Below are 6,058 nucleotides of genomic sequence, written 5' to 3'. Positions count from 1 at the left end.
CTATAGAATTAATTCCAACTTTTTTCAGCCTTCTCAGTTTCCTTTTTAGCGCAATGATTCTATAAATGCAAGAAATTACAACACTGAAATGTGCGTTGCGAAGAAAAAAAATGAAGGAAGTTGCTGTTGTGTAAGTCTCTCTGGAAACCTGACAACAGTGAAATAACAGTACCGCGTTTGAAGTGGTCTTAAATGAATATAGGGATGATTTGAAAATCACAGTTGTCCTTTGTTTTGTACGTATTGCACAATTCACCTTGAAAGCCTGCAGTTCAGGTGCCTAATTATCAACTGATCTTAAAAAGGTGCACTGACAAATCAAGCTCAAACGAGTATTATTAGACATCACATGTTGTCTGTGATCTTTTTCAGTGGGGTTTTGGAGGGAGCTGTAACTGTATTACAGCTCCAATTATTCAGATCTGATATTTAAGAACTCCTCTCTGAATTTTGCCTTCTCTGTGTTTCTCCATTGTTTTATAGACAAAAGATGTTTGGTTGGGTGGATAGATTAATCAGCTAGACACAAGGGGCAGATGGGCCAATGGCCAGTTTGTTTGAGGGTCATCCCTTGACTAATCAATGACACGGATGAGTCAGTGGCCCTATTATTAGTATTCTCTGGTCATTATAAACCTCCCAGGTTCTCTTAAATGTATGACCTGCTTGAATGAAGTCCTTATGTCTCATTTAGTGCACAATTCAGCATAAATACTCTGCTTTTCATATTCCTGATTTGTTAGCAATGTGTGGATCAAAGCATGCAAGGAAAAAACACATCCAGGGAAGCAGCATCCAAGTCTTTGACAGCCATGGTTGCACAATTTAGAGGGATTAGTACATGAGTCAGCTACATTTTTTTCAATAATGGTCAGTGATATGATCTCTTCCAGAACTCCTGGTAGTCAACTTGTGTTATGCCCCAGCAGGAGAACTATGTATGATGTCCACTGAACTCAAGTTCATCCTAGAACTGACCCACACGTAAGATCATTAAAAATCAGGACAAAAGAGCTAAGTAGCTGGGGAGCTATTCTACAGGGAGGCTGTTGTCACTCCTTTGCAGAGCTTTGCCCTGTTGTGGAGTTTTAAACCGAACTACATAACGCCCATCAGCTTCAGACCTTTAGAGTGAGCGGCAAGCAAGTAAACTCCCGATTAAAGGTATCAAAGTTTTACAGGAGCCTTTCTTCCACAGGTGTTGTATAAATGACAAAGATGATATAAAACACATTTCCTCTGGGCACCTGCAGTAATTTGTATGCTAAAATACACGTGACTCACACATTTGGTAATTACCACTCCAGAAATAGATTAGCCCTTGTGCCATTTCAACAATCACATATGCTGGTTCCAGTTCTAAATTGTACTGAAACCAGCATATTCTACCGGTTCCAACATACACTTAAAAACGAAGCCTGTAATTAACAATGTTTTAACAGAAGTGAAACCCTAAATGCCTCATGCTTTGCAGATTTTAGAACATTTGAAGGCCTCAGACTCCACAGAGATGTTTTCATGTTGCAAGCAGGGACCGAATGATCTTTTCCCCCCACAGTAGTTGACCCCACTGACTCTTCTGTGTCTTGAAACTCTCAGTGTAGTAATAGCTCTCAGCCGGTGAGATAATGTCATCTGACACGCAGTGATTTAGGAGAGCTAATTGCACCCCACACTGTTGTAATTTCTTATTCATGCATGCTTGAATGGTGACTTATGCCACTGATAATTGCCCAAGCCCAATGACTGCACCTCTGCCTTGTATCATCCTGCCTAATGGGCATTTTAACTTTCTTATACAAGAAATATTGAATTAAACTTTAATACAATGTGTTTATCTTTTGATCTTGAGCAAAGTGACGTCTTTCTGCCCTCAGTTTATTTGCTAGCGATAGTGCTCCACATGGATGCAGTTAATGGTGTTAATGTTATCTTTCCATTGTGTGATACATTGTTCTCTGCCCTTGTTTAAATAGGTGGGTTGGATTGTGACCCCTGCTAAGTAACAAGCATGTAATGTGGTGTAAGTTGAGGGATTGCATATATTTTAAGTGTAATCTACACAAAGTGTGACTAGAGTCATCCTAACATATAATGCCATTATAGCATCAAGTAATATGGTTGATCTGCCAGAATCCCCTCAGTAAGTACACACAGATAAAATATACCAGATGAATCTGTTTAATCTTCTAATAATAGCGTTCACATTTTTGTAAAACTGAAAATGTTTCTCTTGTGTACTCCAATATGGTTCTTGTCATTGCACCGCTGCAGGTCGACTGGATAAAGTGACGAGAGGAAGTCTTTAAAGTGAACCAGCAAAGACAGGGCACTAAAGCGCTGCAGGGGGTTACACCACTGGAAATTAAGACCCAAACGTAATGCGGTGAAAGTAGCTCCCCCACATGTGTCTGGTAAAGACTTTCCAGGCTGCAGTAATATGTCGTGCCTGCTGATAAAGGGTGCAGCCCCATGCTGCAACAGGTTTTAGTTTAACTACAGCAAAATGTTGGATTCTGCGTCATTTGTTAATTAAATATCTAGCAGTTTGTAGCAAGTCATTAAGTGTTAAGTGTGTTAAGTCATTAAATATTAAGTGTGACTTAAATGGAATCACTTTAGCAAAAATTACAATGTCCACGATCATTAATGTGCAGAGCTGCAAACCCAAACCCACTGAGCTCAGGTTGTTGGGTGTGCCATGGAAATGGCAAGGGAATTTAAAGCATGCTGCAGATTGTGTAAATGGATTTAATACTTGCTGCACAGCTCTTTTGGCTTGCCCTGTTCTGCCTCTTTTACTTTATGTAGACCATGTTAATCTGTAAGTGAAAAGGTGTTTTACTTCTCAAGGGAAATGTCGATATTTAAAGATTTTTTTCTTCTGTTATGATTCATAAAAACATCACCTGATGCATGCAGTAGAAACCCTGTGGACACATATACTCTTATCACAGAGTTATACCGTGGAAATCGTTTGTACCACTCCCACTTCCCTGTCCCCTTTTACATCTCTTGGAACACCCAAGAAAGTTCCCCGAGGCAAAGGCTGATTTCACCGGATAGTAACACCTTTTATTATGCCTACCTACAGCAGCTTTTACTGCACCTCACACCTAGGGGACCTTAAAGCTTTGTGCTTCCAAAACTATTTGAAGCAGTGACCCCTCCAAAGCCTATTACATTTCTGGTGAAAGAAGACCCACCATTTGAGAATGCTGCCAACGAGTAAGAGTTTAAGTAATCGCTATGGCCTTCTGCACCCACTTGTTTGGGCCAAGCCAAGCACGGTGGCCAAGAAAAGTTCCTGATTTCAAACCAGGAAGGATGTAACTGCTGATGCATACCAGATGAGGAGACACTACGCAGCTTTGCCAAGCAGCTGCAGGCATTTGTAATGCATGAAAATATTTAATGTGCAACATATGAGTGCTGTGACATCATTTTGGTCTAATAGTAAAGGTGAAAAGTTTTGAATGGCCATTACCTAATTTTTAAGAGGTTGCCAATTACAATATATTGAAAGGTAAGTGAAATAAGTGAAAGGGTAACCTTAGAAAAATAATCATTTGTTAAATGTTCTGCATAAACATTCCCATTCATTTGAGAATTGATTTGAGATGAAAACACATAAAAATCTATCCATTACCAAGAAACAACTCAGATAGAGTGCAAACACATTTCCCTTGGAATGAGCTCAGTCCTGCACTTTGTGTTTTCTAGTCTTGAGCCTGCTCCTGCACTCACAGAGCATGACATTCAGGTATTGTTTTCCATGTTCACAGACATTACATCATTCACTCCTAACATTAATTATATGTGAGCTGCCCATGGACAGGGTACAAAGATGAAACTAAATGTGATGCTGGAGCTTGCAAAGTGCAGCCTTGTCAAAGTAAATGAAAGCTGTATTTTCTTCTCAGGTTTCATTCTCGGCTGGTATTATTGCGCTGAAGAAGGATGTGTGACTTTATTTCAACCCCAAAACAGCTTGAAAAAGTCAAAACGAGTTGAAACACCCATCGCTTTGGTCCATGTTAGCTCTGCAGAGTGAATGTACAGTTTATCTCTCATATATTTTGAATGCAACTTTATGGATGATATTAGAATCTGCTGAAACACAGCACCAGTCAGTGATGGACATTGTTTGCTAATGCAGCCTGACAAAAACAATATGTCACCTTTGGCACAAAGCAGCATTATGTAAAACACTTCTAAACTATAGTGCATCTGCTAATCGAGTTGTGCATCTCTCTCTGCGTCTAGAAGATGAACAATTCAGGAGGAGCATTTCTGTATTGACTTCAAAGGAGATGAGAGGATAGATCAAAAATAATACTGCTGCCAGTTGAACCCGCAGTGTATAATTAACAGTCTGTTAACAATTCATGTTTTATCTCAGGACCAATTTTTAATGCCAGAAAATGATCTCACACAAAAGGAGAAATTAGATTTGAGATTTTTAGAGCGCTGCCCTTGATTTTTCATGCATTCAACTTTCAGACATGTCACCATTCAGCTCATTTTTATTCATATGGCTTCAAAGCACTGTTCATTTGTTAAATATGACAGTGTCTGAAGAGAAGTGGTGACTTAAAATGAACTTTACATTAGTGTTATTCATGCCCAATGACAAACAGGTAGCTGTCAGTGACACCTAGGGGTAAAAGGTTGAGCATTACATTTTCATGACTAAACGATCAAGGCCCAAACAAGCATATATTGGTAAGAAAGAAAGAAAGAAAGAGTTCTGACAGAGCCAAAAGCCATCCATCCATCCATTTTTCAGGGTCAAGGGAGAGAGGCTGCAATCAGGACTCTATGTCAGCTGTCATAGGGTGAGAGGCTGGGTACACCCAGGACAGGCTGTTAGTCCATTGCAGGTTTGGGTGCTGAAAATGTATTAGGGAATACCAATTTTGTTTTCATTATTATACATGGTACATGGTCTACAAACAAGTTAATCAGTTGGTTACACTTGCCAGAGTGCACTTTCAGGTTACCATAAGAAAAAATATATAAAGTTATCAGTTTACTTTTGCATTCTGTTCTATTGAGACAGAATCATATCTTTGCAAGAGAACAAGGGTAGTTTTTGTTGAACTTAATAGTCAAGTTTGAGGCCACCTTTAGAAAGACTAACACTAAAGATATTTCCTGTTTATTTTTAGTTTAGTTTATTTTGCAAGAGGAAACATTGTTTAGTTAATTTTTGTTCTGCTTTAGTTTTAATTTAAATGTTTTATCTTGGCAGACCAGGCAGCATTTTCCCAGTCTTCTATTGTTCAATTTTCTTGAGCCTGTGTGAACCATAGCCTCAGTTTCCTCATCTTAGCTGACAGTGTGGTTTTCTGCTATTGTAGCCCATCTACTTCAAGGATGAGATGTTTTTCTGTATAAAGCTATTTTTGGCTGCTCCCTTATTCACAAGGGGTCACCACAGCGAGTAGCTCTGCACGTTTGATTTGGCAGATCTTTATGCTGGATGCTCTTCCTGATGCCACCTACTCAGGATCTCCTCACAGGATCTCTTGCTTGTCAGGTGAATGTGTAAACCACTACACTATGGAGACACTACGAGACGCTCTTCTGCATACCAAGTGGTTATTTGTGTTGCTGTTGCATTTCAGCTTTAAGCAGTCTGGCCATTCTCCTCTGACCACTGCCGTTCACTGGATATTTTCTCTTTTTTGGACCATCCTCTTTAAACCCCAGAGATGCCTGTGTGGGAAAATACTCAGACCATACTTATTTCCAGCAACCATGCCACTTTCAAAGTCACTTAAACCAGCTTTCTCTCCTATTCTAATGCTCGGTTTGAACTTCATCAGATGTCTTAACAATGTATACCTAAATCTATTAAGCTGCTGTCATGCGATTGGCTGATTAGATAGTTGCATCAATGTGCAAATGAACAGGTGTAACTAACGGATGGGGTGTATTTTAAGCTTGTCATTTGAAATGAACTGAATCTCTGTAGTTGACAGTATAACTTTAAGAACTAACCCACCAACTATAGCCCTCCCCCTCTGTTATGACGTTTCCTAACTCCCGGCAT

The sequence above is a fragment of the Archocentrus centrarchus genome, chromosome 7 (assembly GCF_007364275.1).
Source record: "Archocentrus centrarchus isolate MPI-CPG fArcCen1 chromosome 7, fArcCen1, whole genome shotgun sequence".
Taxonomy (NCBI): domain Eukaryota; kingdom Metazoa; phylum Chordata; class Actinopteri; order Cichliformes; family Cichlidae; genus Archocentrus; species Archocentrus centrarchus.
Note: the sequence above shows the minus strand (reverse complement) of the source record.